Consider the following 19,421-nt stretch of genomic DNA (forward strand, 5'->3'; position numbering starts at 1 on the left):
AAGCCGAACAACACTTACTAAGGAGGTCTACCCGTCTGTCTATCTGAACCTGTACGCATGAAATGCAGCGTCCCCAGAAAAAGGACGTTAGTATGAAATAATGTATCGAGTATGTAAGATAATAGAATAACTGAAAGTTGAAACTAAACTGATAATATAATAACTAAAAGTAACTGGGAGTTAAAGATGATCTGGAGATATACTTACCTGCTGATACTGACTCAACTCTCGCAATACAGTGAGTTAAATAGTTGTCCGACCCTATAAGACTCGGAACGTGTAACTATTCGACCGTAGTAGGCTCGCTCATAGGCGCTTGGCCATACTAGGCTCAGTATATCGTCCATTTTGGGCTTGCTCATAGGCGCTCAGTCATAGTAGGCTCGGTATATAACTTACCATCTTATATATATATATATATATATATATATATATATATATATATATATATATATATATATATATATATATATATATATATATATATATATATATATATATATATATATATATATATATATATATATATATATATATATATATATATATATATATATATATATATATATATATATATATAAGACAATACTTAAGTGAATTTAAAGTCTTGATACAGAAGAATATCATAACTTATGAAACTAGGATAATGTACATAAATTCAGGAATATAAACTTCTCTTTATGTCTCGTTATCAAACACATGTAGTTACGGGATCATGCCAAAATGAAGGAAAGGTTTAGCCTTAACATACCTTATCACAATATTTCCAATAACCACGTTGTACTCGTATCTTCGCACCTTATTCTACAACAACGATAATAATACCATCATTAAGTTACAAAAGGTACAACTATCGCATAACGAACGACAAGCTCATTTTATATTAAAACGGGCAGCATCTCCCCTATAATCATTACTTCCTCCCAATTTGAGATAACACCAACAACACAAGAACACTACAATAAAAACATATATACATTGTTTTCCAACCTTATATACATAACAAATACTACAAAATAGCCCAACACACCCCAATCTCTTCATACACAAAACGACCACCGTAGTAGTGTCAAACAACCTGAAAATGATACAACGAACGACCAGCACACCACACTGAATTTAAGTAGTGTTTCTACACACAATCTCTCCTCCAAAACTCCCTAAAACAGTAGCAAAACACGTAATCCAATAGCAACACGAAATAGCCCATAAAACAGTCCACTACAAGTCGAATAACTCGAACTCATGGCTTCCGATTACCGTCCCGTGAGTTCTTACAATTATATAACGACTTTCCATACATTTCCAGAAGAAACAATGGATGAAAGTGAGCAGTACACTTACCTTATTTATTGAATATCTCAGCTCCTATCTTGTTTTTTCAAACCCTAGGTTTTCCTCAAACTAGAACTTGAAAAGAAGTGAAAATCAATTAGGGTTTGTGTTCAACTTTTAGGAGGATTTTTGCAGGGGCTTATCTATGGTTTTTATGCCCTATTATCAGTGTGATATATGAAGGAAATAGGCCCTTAAAAGGTCTCTTTGTTCGACCCGAACTGGCCCTTTTTTGGACATATGTAGTCCTCTCATTTAAGCAAGTAGGTGACACACCTACTCGTCACCTAGCAGTCTGCGCAGTCTCACAAAAATACATATATATCTCTACTCCAATATCGTGTTGACAAACTGTTTAATGCTTTAGAAAATACACTCATAGATTTTCAATTTGATGGGTGGATCACCCTGTAACTCTAAGTATATTTGGAGAAAATCACAGTGACATTTGACCCAAATTTCAGTAAAACTTATGAACGTAACTTCTTCTTTCATTGACTTTTGTTCCACAACTCGCTTGACTTCAAAACATAACTCATGACTATCATAAGACTAAAATAAATCATAACATAACCTTCTTATCATGTTAAGAACCCTAGTCTCACTCCAAAGGTACGGTTTATAACATTCCCAACTTGTCAACTTTCGATGAAACATTATTTTCTTCAATTCCTTTAGTTTCTGAACCTTCCAACCCACTTTGTACTTGTTATTCATGAGCTTCAATATTTGTAACTTCCGAGGTAACATGATAACTTACTTTATATACTTTCAAAGATGATCTCAGTTTTGGTCTTACATTAGTTTGCTTACAACGCACTTTTACGTACAAAAATATGGGGTGTAACAGTCACCTCGCATATACGCCATTACACACATAATTCACATAACATATAGTTCAAGGGTTCCCAATTCCCTCAAATCAAGGTTAGACCCAACACTTACCTCACTTCGCAAGCAAATCAAAGCTCAACCTGGGCCTTTCCTCTAATATTCGCCTCCAAACCAATCGAATCTAACCAAAATCGACTTAATATCAACAAACAATACTAGGGAAATCAATTAAAATACATAAAGTTATGATCTTTACAAGTTTTTCAAAAAGTCAACAAAAGTCAACCACGGGCCCACTTGGTCAAAACTCAAGATTCGGACCAAAACCCAATTACTCATTCACGATCAAGCCTGATTATGTGATTAGTTTTGAAATCCGACCTCAATTTAAGGTCTAAATCTCAATTTTACCATGAGAGAGCATAAATTAAGGTAAGAAATCCCTAATTGTTGATGGAAATGGAAGAAAACGAGTTAAAGTGTACTAACCTACGAAGCGAGGATGGAATTCTTCTTCAAAATCGCCTCTAGGCCGAGCTCTAATGTAAAGATGGTGATAAATGAAGAAAATCCTGTCTTTGGAATATTTAAGTCACAGGGCGTAAGGCCTTCTTCACGTTCGCGAAGGGCCTAACGCGATCGCGAAGTGCAGCGACCCAAGTGGCCTTCGCGTTCACGAGATGTCCTATGCGTTCACATTGGCTCTGCCCCCCTGGACTTCGCGTTCGTGACCCCTTAATTGCGTTCGCGTAGAACACACAACTGATCCCTCATATAGGTCCATAGCCATCGCAGTCGCGTAGCTTTGTTCGATTCCGAGCATACGCCCAAGTCCCAAATCACGATACGAACTCGCAGGGACCATCAAAATACTGATCCGAGTCCATTTACACAAAATGTTGACCGTAGTCAACTCAAATCATTTTAAGGTTAAACTTCACATTTTCTTTAATTTTTGACATAAATTCTTTTTCGGAAAAAGACACGGATTGTGCATGCAAATCGAGGAAGGCTAAACGGAGCTATTTGAGGTCTCAGAACACAAAAATGAAGGCTAAAACTGAAAATGACCTATCGGGTCATTACATTCTCCACCTCTAAAACAAACGTTCGTCCTCGAACGGACATAGAAAGGTACCTGGACGGGTGAAAAGGTGTGGATATCTCCTCTGTATGTCGGACTCGGACTCCCACATGGATGCCTCGATTGGCTGACCCCAACACTACACTCGAACCGAAGGATAACTCTTAGACTTCAACTTCCGGACCTGCCAGGGTAGAATGGACACTGGCACCTCATAACTCAAATCCTTGTCCAATTGGACTGAGATGAAATCTAACACATGGGACGGATCACCATGATACTTTTGGATCTTGGACACATGGAACACCAGACGGACTGCTGATTAACTAGGTGGCAATGCTAGTCTATAGGCCACCTCACTCACTATCTCAAGAATCTCAAAGGTTTCGATATACCTAGGGCTCATGTTGCCTTTCTTTCCGAACCTCATCACACCCTTCATGGGTGAAATCCCGAGCAATACCCTCTCTCCAACCATGAATGCAACATCACGAACTCTACAGTTGGCATAACGCTTCTACCTAGACTGAGCTGTGCCAATAACAAAATCCATAGTAATACACTCCCACTTCCACTAAGGAATCTCCAGCCTCTGAAGCAAACTACCAGGCCTCTGATGCTTGTACTTTACTTGCTGACAATTCATACACTGAGCTACTTATGCAACTATATCCTTCTCCATTCTCATCCACCAATAATGGTGCCGTAGGTCCTGATACATCTTGGCGGCACCCGGATTGATGGTATACCGGGAACTATGGGCCTCCTCAAGAATCAACTCCCAAAGCCCATCCACATTGGGAATACAAATCCGACCTTACATACGCAACACCCCATCATCTCCAATAGTAACTTGCTTGGAACCATCGTGCTGCACCGTGTCCTTAAGGATAAGAAAATGAGAATCATCATACTGACGCTCTCTGATGCGCTCATACAAAGAAGATCAAGAGACCGTGCAAGCTAGAACACGACTGGGCTTTGAAACATCTAACCTCACGAACTGATTGGCCAAAGCACGAACGTCTGATGCTAACGGCCTCTCCCCAGCTGGAATATATGCAAGGCTACCTATACGCACATCCTTTCTACTCAAGGCATCGGTCACCACAGTGGCCTTCGTGGGATGATACAAAATGGTGATATCATAGTCTTTCAACAGCTCCAACCACCTCATCTGCCTCAAGTTAAGATCCTTTTGTGAACAAATACTCTAGACTCTGATGATCCGTGAACACCTCACACGAAATGCCATAAAGATAGTGTTACACCCCATGTTTTCATACGTAAAAGTACGCCATAAGTAAATTGATGAAAGCTCGGAAATGAGATTATTTTGATATTATTAGTGTCATGCTATTTCAAGCAAGTGATAAGTAAATTCGTGAAGGTGAAAGGATAAGCGAATCGAAGAAAATGAGTTTCGACGAAGTTTGACATTTTGGGATAAAATACAGTCCAAGCTATAATACCTCGTATTTATGGACTAGTACCATACAAGGTACCATATGACCATGATAGTAAGGTGTATAACATATGATAAAAGTGGTATCAGAGTAGTTCTGTCCTAGGGAGTCTACAAGCCGTGTCTAGTAGAGTCTTGTTTGTGGGTGTGTTGTGCACCACACTTATAAGCAGGAGGCTAAAAGGCATTTAGTACTGTCACTCTTTCTTCTTACTCTAGATCGTGTGGTAGAGCTCAGTTGTAAGAACTCAATTTCCTAAACTCTATCTTATACATAATATGATGATGCCTACATCCAGAAATATGGTTGGTAAAAGATATAGTTGTGGAAGAGTTGAGTCAGAGGAACTCAAGTTTTACATCATGCTTATGATGGATAAATATAAGGTAATCAGCAGATCATGTGTGTACCAAGATGTGTAAACTTATTGATAAGGATCCCTAAGGCAAGAATGTCTATCCACTCTTATGGTAAAAATGAATAAGAGAATCAGAAGGTAGACACAAGTTTCAGCAAGTAAAAGAAGCAAGACAAAAAAGGGTACGAGCTACCCAGTTAATGAAGATTATCACAGAGGAATATAAGCCTTTTGAGTTACCTTCAAAAATAATATAGGTATCTACAATTGGCCACACCCATCTCATTTATGCCCTATGGGGGCTAATAGAAGTAGTATAAGAGAAGGCAGGATATCAGGATCTAGCTGGGGTTAGGGTAACCCAAAATGGTGGATGGATTGTTAGCGCTAGCTGACATTTCCGAAGGATCTTGCAAATGTGCTAATAGATCTCCTTGTGAGACACCCAGATGGTGCACTCTAAAATAGTACAGTTGGATATGAGTACTACGAAGATAGGCACTGGAAGCCTGGAAGGGATAAATATTACCTTAGTGTGGCTTCCGACCCTAGTAGAGAAAAAATATTAGGCAACCCGAAGAGCTAGTAGATGGAGCAAGGGGAGCTAAAAGCAAAAGAATGTCTCGTTGGAGTTTTCAGAATAAAGTGATAGACATAAATGTTAGCAGGGAAATAAGAAGATAGTTAATGAAGCATTATGAGTAAGATATGATACATGGATGACAATGGTAGATCAAAACGATAACAATATTACAGAGTCTATAGTCAAGTGAAGGAAAAGACGAGACGTGACAAGCCTTGAGACAACAAAAGAGTATAAGCCATAAATTCATATCCTCATTTCGAGAAATATGTTCGTGACTCCAATATGATTACCAAAAGGAAAAAAAACAAATTAGACCCCAGAGTAATAAGAAATCAGCATGGACTGATGAACAAGATAAACTAAACATGAACTAGGGACTGAGTAATAGTCGGCATCATGAGAATTTTTGAGATTGCATCCCGACGATAATAAAATGGACGATAGAAGAATACCATTTGAAGGTCATTCAGTAAGACGCATCCCTAAAGCAAGCAAGGTGAGCAAAGTTAAGCTTAAGGGACTGTATATGCCAGTTACACTAAGTGTCACCCTCGCGAGTAATGAATTTCGTGGAAAGATGCCAAAGATCAAGAGATAAAACATCTATAAGTAGATCATCGTAGCTCCAACTCTTAGTACTCCCCTAAAGGGGAGAATATGAAGTGATGTGGCATGAAGTCAGAATTAAATGGTTCTAGTAATTATGGAATGGTAAAAGAAGAATGCGATAAAATAAAAAAAGGAATGAGCATGCACTTACCCATATCCTACAGATATGCTACGATTCCAAAACATTATGAAAGAACGACGTCAAGGAGATGAAGTAAGGGGTTTTGTCCAAGATGTTATTAATAAATAAGGAGCTAGTGCGAGACGTAAGTTAAGACAAAGTAAATAACCCAAGAAAGATTACGCAGAATTTTGATATGAAAATGGGCCAACGAGTAGTTGGTAGTTGATTCAGGAAGAGCCTAGTTGTGGTTAGACAAGAAGATACATACAAATTAAGAGATCGTGCAAGATAAACATAGTAAACCCCAATATGGGGAATTCAGTCTCGCAGACATGATATCGTAATCTTGAGAAATATTAAGATAGGAGTTGGGTTAGTTAAAGGTACCGTATGAGTGTTACGGAGATAAAAGAGAGTGCCACTGGAAAGACAATCAAAATATCAGCTCAAAAGAAACCCTACAAGTACAAGGGCGTAGAGGTAAGTAACTACGGATAATTATAGGTGAGGAAGGACATCAAAAATTCCGTCGAGTATACGATATAATAAGCTCGGATCTTTGCAAGAATCAGAGGGTCCTCCTTAAGTACTACAATGAAAGACTAGCTGAGGAAGTAAGGAAGAAGGTTTCGACCTAAGCTCAGTGACCTAAAGAGAAAGTGATCTTATAACAACAGTCTCACAACAACATTGTATGCACTCCATAAGAAAGTGGCACCTACCGTGGCTAACGGACATGAAGTAAAAAAAAAATAAAAAAATCAGAAGTGATATTCAAGATCATATGAGTGGTATGGAATTCCAATATGTATGGGCACTAAGATAAGTTAAGTATGCACGCAACAAGGGGGCAGAAAGACCAGAAAAAGTAATTGCCTACGTTTAAAGAAAGCTGAGAAGGAAGGAATGGAATTATTTGATCAATGATCCAGAGTTAGTTAGGTCATGAATGCACTTACGATTTCGGAATATTATCCATGCAGCATATATACTGACATTCATACAGCCGTAGAAGACTTCGGTATAAGTTAAAAGAAAGAATTGAGCCCAGGGCATAAACAAAAGATTGAATTGTTAGAAGATTGTATCACAGATATTCTATAGCACCCATGGAAGGCTAAGGTAATAACTAATACCAGGAGCCGCAGATCGGAAGATAGCTCAAGCCTACATGAAGGCTGATCAGAAGGAAGAGGAAACAAAAGAGTTACATCAACCAAATGAATCAAGAGTATGATTATTAAACCCAGGAAGTTATAGAAATCATGATCAAGAACATTGCAGACTTACTCTAATATCAGAAGCATAAGAGAGATAGTACAACAACCATATTTTATAACGGCTTTACGATAAAGCCAGTTAGAAGAAGTACCAGCCTCATAAGAAGTTTGTATGAAGCTCCCACCAGATTGTGTATGCACCAAAGGTGTAAGTATTACAATAGAGCTTCAAGTTGTGGATGTGAATCATACCTATATGGAAGGGAGGTCATGAAAGAAATAGAAGATGTGATGCGAGATTTTAAGCTAAGTAAGGTAAATGTGAACAATGTACGAGATACTCATGTGCAGAAGGTTGTGAATAATCTATAACATCAGATAGAAGGCTAGAAGCACTGGGATTCAGTATCCAGGAATGATAGAGGCATAGTCAGTGGCATATCTTCCAACCTATGGTTTTTAGGTATCGAGAAGTCTCATTAAAAGAGTAAATATGACCTCAGTAATGATAATTCGAAGTATGGTAGTAGACCTCAGTAACAATAATTCGAAGTAAGAGTTACAGTATAATATGACCTACCTTGATGCAGTAAAGTCATACAGATGGATAACAGATCTGTGAAATAAGGTATAACAATATTCGCAAGTTCAACAAAGTACTAAGCGAAGAACTTCAGTATACCTATAGATGCCCAGAGGGACATCTTGTCAAGCTCTGTATATGTTTACAAAGTAAGGCCTAGAGATTGGCTAACAGCTGGAGGGAAGAGTCGCATAGGCGCACATATAAGGAAAACATCGTACAAGCTGCATGAAAGAAGGTAGCAAGAGTTACGAGATTGGAAGAATTCCGACCACAGGCTGTGGTATCAGAAAGAGACCTATAGGTGGGAATACCCTGGACTTTAGATTTATTCACAAAACAATTGCCTAGATGGCAAGAAGAGTATTAAAGTATTCACAAGAGCTATAGATTATGATAAATGCATCATTCAACATTCGAGGAAGAATGTTCCAACGGGGGGAATGATGTTACACCCCATATTTTCGTATGTAAAAGTATGCCATAAGTAAATTGATGAAAGCTCGGAAATGAGATTATTTTGAGATTATTAGTGTCATGTTATTTCAAGCAAGTGATAAGTAAATTCGTGAAGGTGAAAGGGTAAGCGAATCAAAGAAAATGAGTTTCGACGAATTTTGACATTTTAGGATAAAATATGGTCCAAGCTATAATACCCCGTATTTATGGACTAGTACCATACAAGGTACCATATGACCATAATAGTAAGGTGTATAAAGTGTGTTAAAGATAGTGCCTCCAAATCTTCAGCGCATGAACAATGGCTGCCTACTCTAAGTCATGAACATGGTAATTCTTCTCATGAACCTTCAACTGTCGCGACACATATGCATTCACCCTACCATCCTCATCAATACTGCACCAAGCCTAATACGAGATGCATCATAATACACCATGTAAGATCATGAACCCATGGGCAACACCAACACTGGCACTGTAGTCAAAGTAGTCTTGAGCTTCTGAAAGCTTAGCTCACACTCATCGGACCACCTGAAAAGAGCACGCTTATAGGTCAACCTGTTCAATGGGGCTGCGATGAATGAAAAACCTCCATAAACCGATGGTAATAACCCGCCAAACCCAAGAAACTCCGGATCTCCGTAGCCGAAGTGGGTCTAGGCTAGTTCTAAACTGCCTCAATCTTCTTAGGATCCACTTTTATGCCCTTTGTTGACACGTGTCCCAAGAAAGCGACTGAGTCAAACAACAATTCGCACTTTGAAAATATCGCCATATAACTGACTATATCTTAGAGTTTGAAGTAAAATCCGAAGATGCTGCTCATGCTCCTCTCGACCGCTGGAGTAGATCAAGATATCATCAATGAATACGATCACAAAAGAATCTAAATAGGGCTTCAATACCCGGTTCATCAAATTCATAAATGCTGCTTGGGCATTTGTCAACCCAAATGATATCACTAGGAACTCATAATGCCCATATTGAGTCCGAAAAGTCATCTTAGGGACATCCGATGCCCTAATCTTCAACTGATGGTTTCCAGACTTCAAATCAATCTTCGAAAACACCTTAGCATCTTGAAGATGATCAAATAAGTCATCAATCCTCGGCAATGGATACTTGTTTTGATAGTGAATTTGTTCTACTACCGATAGTCTATACACATCCACATCGATCCATCCTTCTTCTTCACAAACAACACCGGTGCACCCCAGGGTGAGACACTAGGTCTAATGAATCCCTTATAAAGAAAAATCTTGCCACTACTCCTTCAATTCCTTAAACTCTGGCGGGGCCATACGGTATGGTTGAATAGAAATGGACTGAGTGCCCAGAGCCAAATCAATACAGAAGTCAATATCTCTGTCGGGTGGCATCTCTAGAAAATCTGCAGGAAATGCCTCTAGAAACTCGCGCACAACAGCTACTGAATCCATAGAAGGAACCTCAGCAATCGAATCACGAACATAGGCCAAATATGCTACACATCCCTTCCCGACCATACATCGAGCCTTCACATAAGAAATAACCCTGCTGGTAGAATGGCCAGAAGTACCTCTCCACTCTAATCGAGGAAACTCCGACATGGCTAAGGTCATCGTGTTGGCGTGACAGTCCAATATATTATGATAAGGTGACAACCAGTCCATACCCAAGATAACATCAATGTCTACCATATCAAGAAGTAGGAGATCTACACTAGTCTCAAGACTCTAAATAGTAATCACACACGAGCGATAGATACGATCTACAATAATAGAATCTCCCACAGGCGTTGAAGCATACACAGGAGAACTCAAAGAACCACGAGGCACAACTAGATATGAAGCAAAATAGGATGAGACATAGGAATAAGTTGCACCCGGATAAAATAGAACTGAAGCATCTCTATGGAAAATTGGAACAATACCCGTGATAACAACGTCAGATGACGGGGCCTCAACTCTAGATGGGAATGCATAAAATTGGGCTGGGCCCCACCACTCTGACCTACGTCTCTAGGATGACCTCTAACTGGCTGGCCTCCACCTCTAATGGCCTGATCTCCACCTCTGGCTGCCTGGCCCCTGCCTCTAACCGGCTGAGCGGGCGGTGGAGCAACCAGTGCCGGGACCATGGCACGAGAACTCTGCTATGGCACGCCACTCAATAATCTCGGAAAGAACCTCCTGATGTGACCAGCACCTCCACACTCAAAACATACATCCTCCTACTATGGCTGCTGAAGCTGAAGCTGACCTGAACGGGCTAGATAATCATGGTGATAGCTCTTGATTAGAGGTGCACTAATAGGAGTTGATGATGGTGCACTGTAGGTTGGCTGCCCAGAATGAGATACATAAGGACCACGATTCCCTGAAGCACCGTGAAATGCCTGAAGAGCTGACTGAAATGCCCTGGGAGGATGGCCTTTACCAAAAGTACCCCTTCCTCCATATGAGGCACCACTAAAACTACTAGAATGATGAGGCCTCTTATGAGACACAGGGCCCCTCTCCTGACCACGAACCATCTCGATCCATCAAGCAATATCTATGGCCCTCTAGACAGAAATATCATCTCAAGTCTCCTTGGCCATCTGTAGCCTGATAGTGAAAGTGATCCCATCAATGAATCTCCTCACTCTCTCCCTCTCAATATGGAGAAAGATAATGGCGTTGCGCACTATATCCACAAATCGAGTCTCATACTGGGTAACAGTCATACTACCCTACTGAAGATGCTCAAACTTCCTGCAGTAATCCTCTCTCAGAGTGACAAGAATGAACTTCTGTAGAATAGCTATGAAAACGGATCCCAGGTACGTGCTAGCAAACCAGCTGGTCTAGTCAACATATAATCTCTCCACCATCTCTTGGTGCAACTTGTCATCTGAAACACTGCAAAGTTGACCCCATCGGTCTCAACTATACCCACGTTCCATAACACCTCGTGGCAAGGGTCTAGATAATCTTGTGGGTCCTCAAAAGGTGCACCACTGAAATGAATAGGAAAGAGCTTGGTAAACTTATCTAACCTCAACAAAGCCTTAGAAGACATAGCGGGCCTATCATCGGCCTATGCCACAACAACAGGCTGAACCACCCCAACTGACTAGGCTGCTGGAGTCTGATACTGAGGAGCCGCCTGCTCCGGGGTGTGAGTAGGGGAGTCTGTGCTCCTCCCCAGCTCAAGAGATAACTGGTGCCACCGGTAATGTACTAGTCTGGGCCACACTCTTTATAAAGCCCATAAAGTGGACTAGAGCGTCCTGAAGCACTGGAGTGGCTATGAACCCCTCCGGGACCTGAGCTGGTCCGACGGGCACGGTCTGAGCTGGGAACTCCTCCTCATGATCAATCTGAGGCTCAACTGTAGGTGTTGTTGCTTGAGCTCTAGGCTGAGCTCTCCCTCTACCTTGACCTTGGACTCCACCTCGACCTCTGCCCCTGGTAGTAGCTGCCACTTGGGGCTCCAGTTCCTGTCCGGCTACAAATGTTATGCATGTTCTCGACATCTGCGAGAGGACAAGAATATAATGGTTCAATCATCAATGATAGAATAAAATCACAAGATAGAGAAGGAAAGAAGTGAAATTTCCCTAAACACCATAGCCTCTAGAAGATAAGTACAGACGTCTCCGTACCGATCCTTCAGACTCTACTAAGCTTTCTCATGACTTGTGAGACCTAGGCAACCTAGTGCTCTGATACCAACTTGTCACGACCCAGAATTTCCACCATCGGGACGATGATGATGCCTAACATTTCACTCGCTAGGCAAGCCAATGTTAGATATAATTATTAGCCATTTTTAACAATTTAAATTAAGTGAAAAGCGATAAACTGAATAAGCTGAAAAAGAGTAAATAAACTCAAACAACGGTGATATCCAGATATAATCCCAGAACTGGTGTCATAAGTACACGAGCGACTAGAGTACTGCAAATAAAAGTCTTAATGAAAGCATAACTGTCTAAGGGACTATGTGTTCCAGTTACACTAAGTGTCACCCTCGCGAGTAAGAAATTTTGTTATCCTTGGTATAGAAGGATTACCGCAAGGCGAGTAAGGATCATCGATGTTGTGAAAAGACGCCAAAGAGGAAGAGGTAAAGCATCTATATGTAGATCATCGTAGCACTAAATCTTAGTACTCCCCCGGGGGGGAGGGGGATATGGAGTGATGTGGCATTAAGTCAGAATTAAGTAGTTCTAGTAACTATGGAATAGTAAAGGAAGAATGCGATAAAAATGAGAAAGGAATGAGATTACACTTATACAAATCTTACATATATGCTATGCTTTTAGAACATTATGCAAACACGACGTCAAGGAGAGAAAGTAAGAGTTCCTGTTCGAGATATTATTGATAGAGAAGGAGCCTGTGCGAGATGTAAGTTAAGACAAAGGAAATAGCCCAAGAAAGATTATGCAAAATATTGATATGAGAATGGGCCAACGAATAGTTAGCAGTTGATTCAAGAAGGGCCTAGTTATGGCTAGACAAGAAGATACAGACAAATCAACAAGTCGTGCAAGATAAACATAGTAAACCCCAACATGGGGAATTCAGTCTCGCAGATATAACATCGTGACCCTTGAGAAATATTCAGATAGGAGTTGGGGTAGTTAAAGGTAGCGTATGAATGCTACGGAAATAAAAGAGAGTCTCACTCGGAAGAGAGTCAAAAACTTCAGTTCAGAAGCAACTGTACGAGCACTTGAGCGTGGGGGAATGCCCTGGCCTTTAGAATTATTCATAGAACAGTTGCTTAGATGGCAAGGAGAGTACTAAAGTATTAGGAAGACATAAGTTATGAAAATGATAAGTGCATCGGTCAACATTCGAGGATAAATGTTCCAAAGGGGGGAATGATGTTACACCCCATATTTTCTTACGTGAAAGTACGCCATAAGTAAATTGATGGAAGCTCAGAAATGAGATGTTATATCCCGCATTTTCCTATATTAAAGTTTCGTCGTAAGTTAATCGACGTAAGTTTGGGAATGAGATTATTTTGAGATTATAGGCATTATACTATTTCAAACAAGTGATGGGTAAATTCGTGAAGTTGAGAGGGTAAGCAAATCGAAGAAAATGAATTTCGTCGAAGTTTGACATTTTGAGATATAATACGATCCGAGCCATAATATCCGGTATTTATGGACTAGTGCCATATAAGGTACCACATGACCACGATAGTAGGGTACATAAAGTGTATTAAAAGTGAGTAGTATTTTAAGTAATTTCAGATAATTCTTAATTATGTGGGTAATTGGTTAATTATTGGGTATTGGGATATTACCTAATTAATTAAGGAATTGTTGGATAAGATTAACCCCCCCCCTCAACGTGGCAGCCACATATGATCCATTAAGTGACTATTAAATCACTTTGCAAGGTGGCAACATTTAAAGAGATGAGCACTTTTATCTCATTTGGTTAAAGAATGTTATCAAAAAGGCAAAAAGATGGCACAACCCTATTGATTTCCTTTCTTGCAGTAAACAACACCCCTTCCTAATTAGTAATTTTGTTCAGAAGTTTTAAAGTGCGATGTTAAGATTTGCAAAGTAATGATGAAGCTTAATCAATTCATTTAAAACTTCAAAATATGAGATTTCATAGCATCTTAAGCAATGTGAGATTTTGCAATTATAAGGGAGTACAGTGCAATCTTTCTCAAGAATATCATACGGATTTTTTCCTACTCCGATCTTGCCGTCATGTGTTTTGTCGCAATTAACGTGTATTAGAGGGATTGTCAAGAGAATCGACTCAGGTATGTTAAGGCTATCCCTTCTTTATTTTGGCATGGTCAATACGATACAAACGAAACGAGCAAATTCACAACTTCCATAAGTGAATCTATTTATAGAAATACTAGAGGTTCCTATGTTCTTGATTCCCCATATGTTTTATTATTCTATCGTCTGTTCACGGGTCTCAAAAAATACGTAAGTTGATAAAATTTATTTCATGATATTAATCAAAGGCATAATTGTCTTATGACGTTCCGGGAGATTTTATTGACGTACTTCTCATGCATTGCATTCATTTATACATGTACATTGACCCATGACCAGATGGCATTATATACGTGTGTATATGTATATTATATGTATATGGGATATGGGAAAAGGTTACGGCATTATATACGCACCACCACCTGATCAGCTGGTATACGTTGATGATTTTGCCCACAGTGGCCGAGATGATATGATGGGATGCCCTCAGAGGCTTGATGATGTTATGAACGCATATACCTATGCATGGTATGACATTTATACGCATATGCATGACATTATAAATATGAAATGATTCACAGAGTTATTCAGACTTACATGTTGAGTCTTTTACTCCATGTTTCTCTCATGTCTATTACTTACTGATTTTCATTCCTTACATACTCGGTACATTATTTGTACTGACGTCCCTTTTGCTTGGGGATGCTGCGTTTCATGCCCGCATGTCCCGATAGACAGGTTGAGTGTCCTCCAAGTAGGATATCAGCTCAACAGAAGGTGTTGATGCGCTCCATTTGTTTCAGAGTTGCTTATTGGGTCAGTATAATTAGGACATGTATTGATTGGTATGGCGGGGCCCAATCCCGACCTTTATGATACTTATGTACTCTTAGAGGCTTGTAGACAGATGTGATGTATAAGGATACTTGTATGGCCTTGTCGACTTATGTTTTGAGTTTATAAATGATCATGTTGGCCTTATAGGACCGTATGTCATGTATGTATATTTCTATATTAGGTTGGGTCGTTCTATGTCGAGTATTCTCTCATGTTTATTCTACTTATCTCACAACAGCCTCTTCGGCTCATTTACCTATGATAGTATGATACGAAAGATACGTTATGTTGGTACTCGGTTGAGTAAGGTACTGGGTGCCTGTCGCGGCCCATCGGTTTGGGTCGTGACAATTTTGGATCTAGTTGTTGGTTGGAGGCTGCTAATTTCTATGGACAGATCAGAGCCTAGGTAGAAAAAATGTTGTACTAATAGTTCTGGTATACGTGTAAGTAGTCGTAAGAGGGAGAAAAAGAAAAGAGGAAGAAAACTAGCGTTTGGAGGAGGAAGATTGAGAGAGAGATTAAAAATAGAAAAAGACTTGCCACAACCCAAACTTACTAGTCGTTATGGCACCAAATCTCAACCCTCTAGGCAAGTCAACAGTCAAATAATAACAATATAATCGAATAAACATGGTCCAATAACTTAACAGTGGAAAAATAACATGAAATATCTGAGAATATAACCATAAAACTGCTACAACCATCCCCAAAGTCTGGTGTCAACAAGTACCCGAGCACTACCGAATAACAAGATACAATCAAAATTCTCTAATACAAATGTTTGAACCATAGAATGTAAAGATAGAAATAACTGAAAGAGAACTTTAAGGACAACAGACGACATAGCAGCTACCTCGTAGTCTCCCAAAGGTAGGCAACAACTCATGTGATGACTCGATAGGTCATCTAGAGTTTTAAACCTTAATTCTGTGTTTTGAAACCTCTAATAGCTTCCTTAAGTATTCCTCGATTTGCGTACGAAGTCCGGGTGTTTTTCGGAAGGCTTTTATGTTAAAAATTGATAAAGTATAAACTTTTGCCATAAATATTCTTTTGAGTTGACTTCAGTTAATATTTTGAGAAAACAGACCCGGATCTGTGTTTTGATTTTCTCAGTGGGTCCGTATCATGATTTGGGACCCGGGCGTATGTCCGGAATCGAATTCGTAGGTCCCTAGCTCGAGTTATCGCTTTTTGTCGAAATTTTGAAGTTTATAGGCTTAATGAATCTAAGGTTTGACCAATATTTGACTTTGTTGATACCCGATCCATATTTTAGTTCTGGAACTTTAGAACTTTGGTGAGAAATGAAGTTGGTTTGACGTGATTCAGACATCCGGTTGTTAAAATAGAAATTCTAAAGTTTTCTTGAAATTTTCATTTGATTGGGTATTCGATTCGTAGTTCTAGGCGTTATTTTGGTGTTTTGATTGTACGAGCGAATTCGTATCAAGTTTTTGGACTTGTGTGCATATGTGGTTTGGATCGGGCTCGGGTGAGTTTCTGATAGCCTACAAACGTTTTGAACTTAGATAGTTTACCGGTTTTTCTCTTCTGCTGGTTTCTGGTGTTTCCTTCACCACGGTCGCGAATATACTCCCGCGATAGCGAAGGGTAAAATGGGTCGGGGGAGATTTCGTTCTACGCAAACGCAAAACCTTGGTCGCGAATACAGAGCATTGGTGAGCCTTCTCTACGCGAACGTGGCCAATCAATCACGAACGCGTAGTGAAATAGAGGTGGGGGCTGGGAGTTGACCAATACTCTTCGCGAACGCGGCACAAGGCTCGCGAACGCGGCACAAGACTCACGAATGCATAGGCTGGTAGGTGTATGGCTTCGCGAACGCGAAGGGTATTTCGCAAATGCATAGGCTATTTGAGCCGCTGCTTCGCGATAATGTCAGGCCCTTCGCGAACGCGAAGAAGGCCTGACGCCCAGTGATTAAAAAAAAGACCAAAAACGGGATTCTTTCATTTTTTCATAAACTCTAAATTAGAGCTCGGCCTAGAGGGGATTTTTAAGAGAAACTACAACATCAAGTCATAGGTTTTTACACTTTAACTCATTTTCTTCCATTTCTAACGTCACCCATTAATTTATAGCCCTAATCTTTGTTCTTCCATGGTAGAAAACTAGGGATTTAGGAAGAATTGATGGTTTTTGCAAATTAGGGATTTAGACCTCAAATTGAGGTCAGATTCCTAAACTAATTACATAATCGGGCTCGGGCGTGGATGGAAAAATGGATTTCGGTCCGAACCTCAGGTTTTAACCAAGCAGGCCCGGGGTCAATTTTTGACTTTTTGGGGAAAAGTGTGGATATCCTAAATTTATGCATTGTAATTGATTCCTTTTGCAATATTTAACATTATTGAGTCAATTGTGGTTAGATACGAGTGGTTTGGAGAAGGATTCTAGGGAAAAGGCTCCGGTAGAGCTTTGAGTCGACTTTTGGAGCGAGGTAAGTGTCGTGGTTAACCTTGACTCGAGGGATTAGGATTTGTTTGCCTATTTGCTACTTGTTTAAATGTTGGATACAACGTATATGTGAGGTGACGAGTACTTATGCGTTGTTATTGGGTTAAAGCATTTGGGTGGGACTTGTTTCTTGTCATTTATTTCTTTCTTTGATCCTGATATCCATGCTTAGACTAGTTAATTACTAAATTGATCATTTTTTCTGCATTTATGGGCTATCTATGATAATTGAATATTGTTTCTGAAGAAGAGATTATCTTGCTGGAACCATTGTTGACATAAGACATGATCTTGCTTATGTTATCTCCCTATTGTTATATGTTCATTGTTACATGGTAAGGGAGAGTATTAATGCACGAAGGTGATGTCGTGCCGTATTTGAGTGTTAATGCACGAAGGGTGATGCCGTGCCATATTTGAGAGTTAATGCACGAAGGGTGATGCCGTGCCGTATCTATTGTTCATGATGAAATTGAGAGTAAAAGCACGAAGGGTGATGCCATGTCGTATTTATAATTTTATAGTGAGATTGAGAGTAAAAACATGAAGGGTGATGTCGTGCCATTATTACTATTTCATGGTGAGGTTGAGAGTAAAATCACGAAGGGTGATGTCGTGCAGTGTTATTCATTATGTTTGTTCATTTTGTTGGTTGAAGGTTTATTGACTTTTCTTATTATCATTCCCTATTGTGGATATCGTATCTTGTACCCCTTCCTATGTCCCCTCCTACTAGTACTTGTTAATTATTTATTTGTTGTTATTTTGTACATATATTTCCGTCTGTATAGGTTTATTTATGTGGGTTTCCTGTCATAGTCTCGTCACTACCTCGTCGAGGTTAGGCTCGACACTTACGGAGAACATTGGATCGGTTGTACTCATACTACACTCTGCACTTCTTGTGCAGATTTTGGTACTGGTCCCAGCTATCCGTGTGGCGTACCAGCTCAGATTGGCATTTTGGAGACTCGAGGTAGATCTGCTGGAGTCTTCAGACCTTGAAGTCCCTTTCCATTTCCCCTATTTACTGTTCTTTTCATTCGAGACAATTGTATTTATTTCAAACCTTATTTTGTAGAAATTCTAGAAGCTCGTGAACTTGTTACTCCAGATCCGGGTCGTACTTATATATTATTGGTTTTATGTCATTTGTATTTCGTTTTAGTTTCTTTTTGGCTTAATTATTTAATTAAAAATAAATTGTTAAAAATAGTTTAAATTATTCTAACGTTGGCTTGCCTAGCAAGTGAAATGTTAGGCGTCATCACGGTCCCGAAGGTGGGAATTTTGGGTCGTGACAAATTGGTATCAGAGCACTAGGTTACTTAGGTCTCACGAGTCACGAGCAAGCTTAGTAGAGTCTGAAGGATCGGTACAGAGACGTCTGTACTTATCTTCCAGAGCCTATGAAGTTTAGGAATAAATTTCACTTCTATTCTTCTCTGCCGTGCGATTTTATTATATCATTGCTGATTCAACTCTTCTATTCTTATCCTCACATAGATGGCGAGAACACGTGCAACATCTTCAGCTGGAAAGTAGCCGGAGCCCTAGTGGCAGCTCCTACTAGCGGTAGAGGACGAGGTCGAGGTCGAGCATCAACACTAGTAGTGGAGCCTCATGTAGATTTTGATGAGGAGGTTCTAGCTCAGACTGTACCTGTTGGACCAGCTCAGGTCCCGGAGGGGTTTATCGCCACCCCAGTGCT

This window comes from Nicotiana tabacum, chromosome 9 (genome assembly GCF_000715075.1).
Source record: "Nicotiana tabacum cultivar K326 chromosome 9, ASM71507v2, whole genome shotgun sequence".
Taxonomy (NCBI): Eukaryota; Viridiplantae; Streptophyta; class Magnoliopsida; order Solanales; family Solanaceae; genus Nicotiana; species Nicotiana tabacum.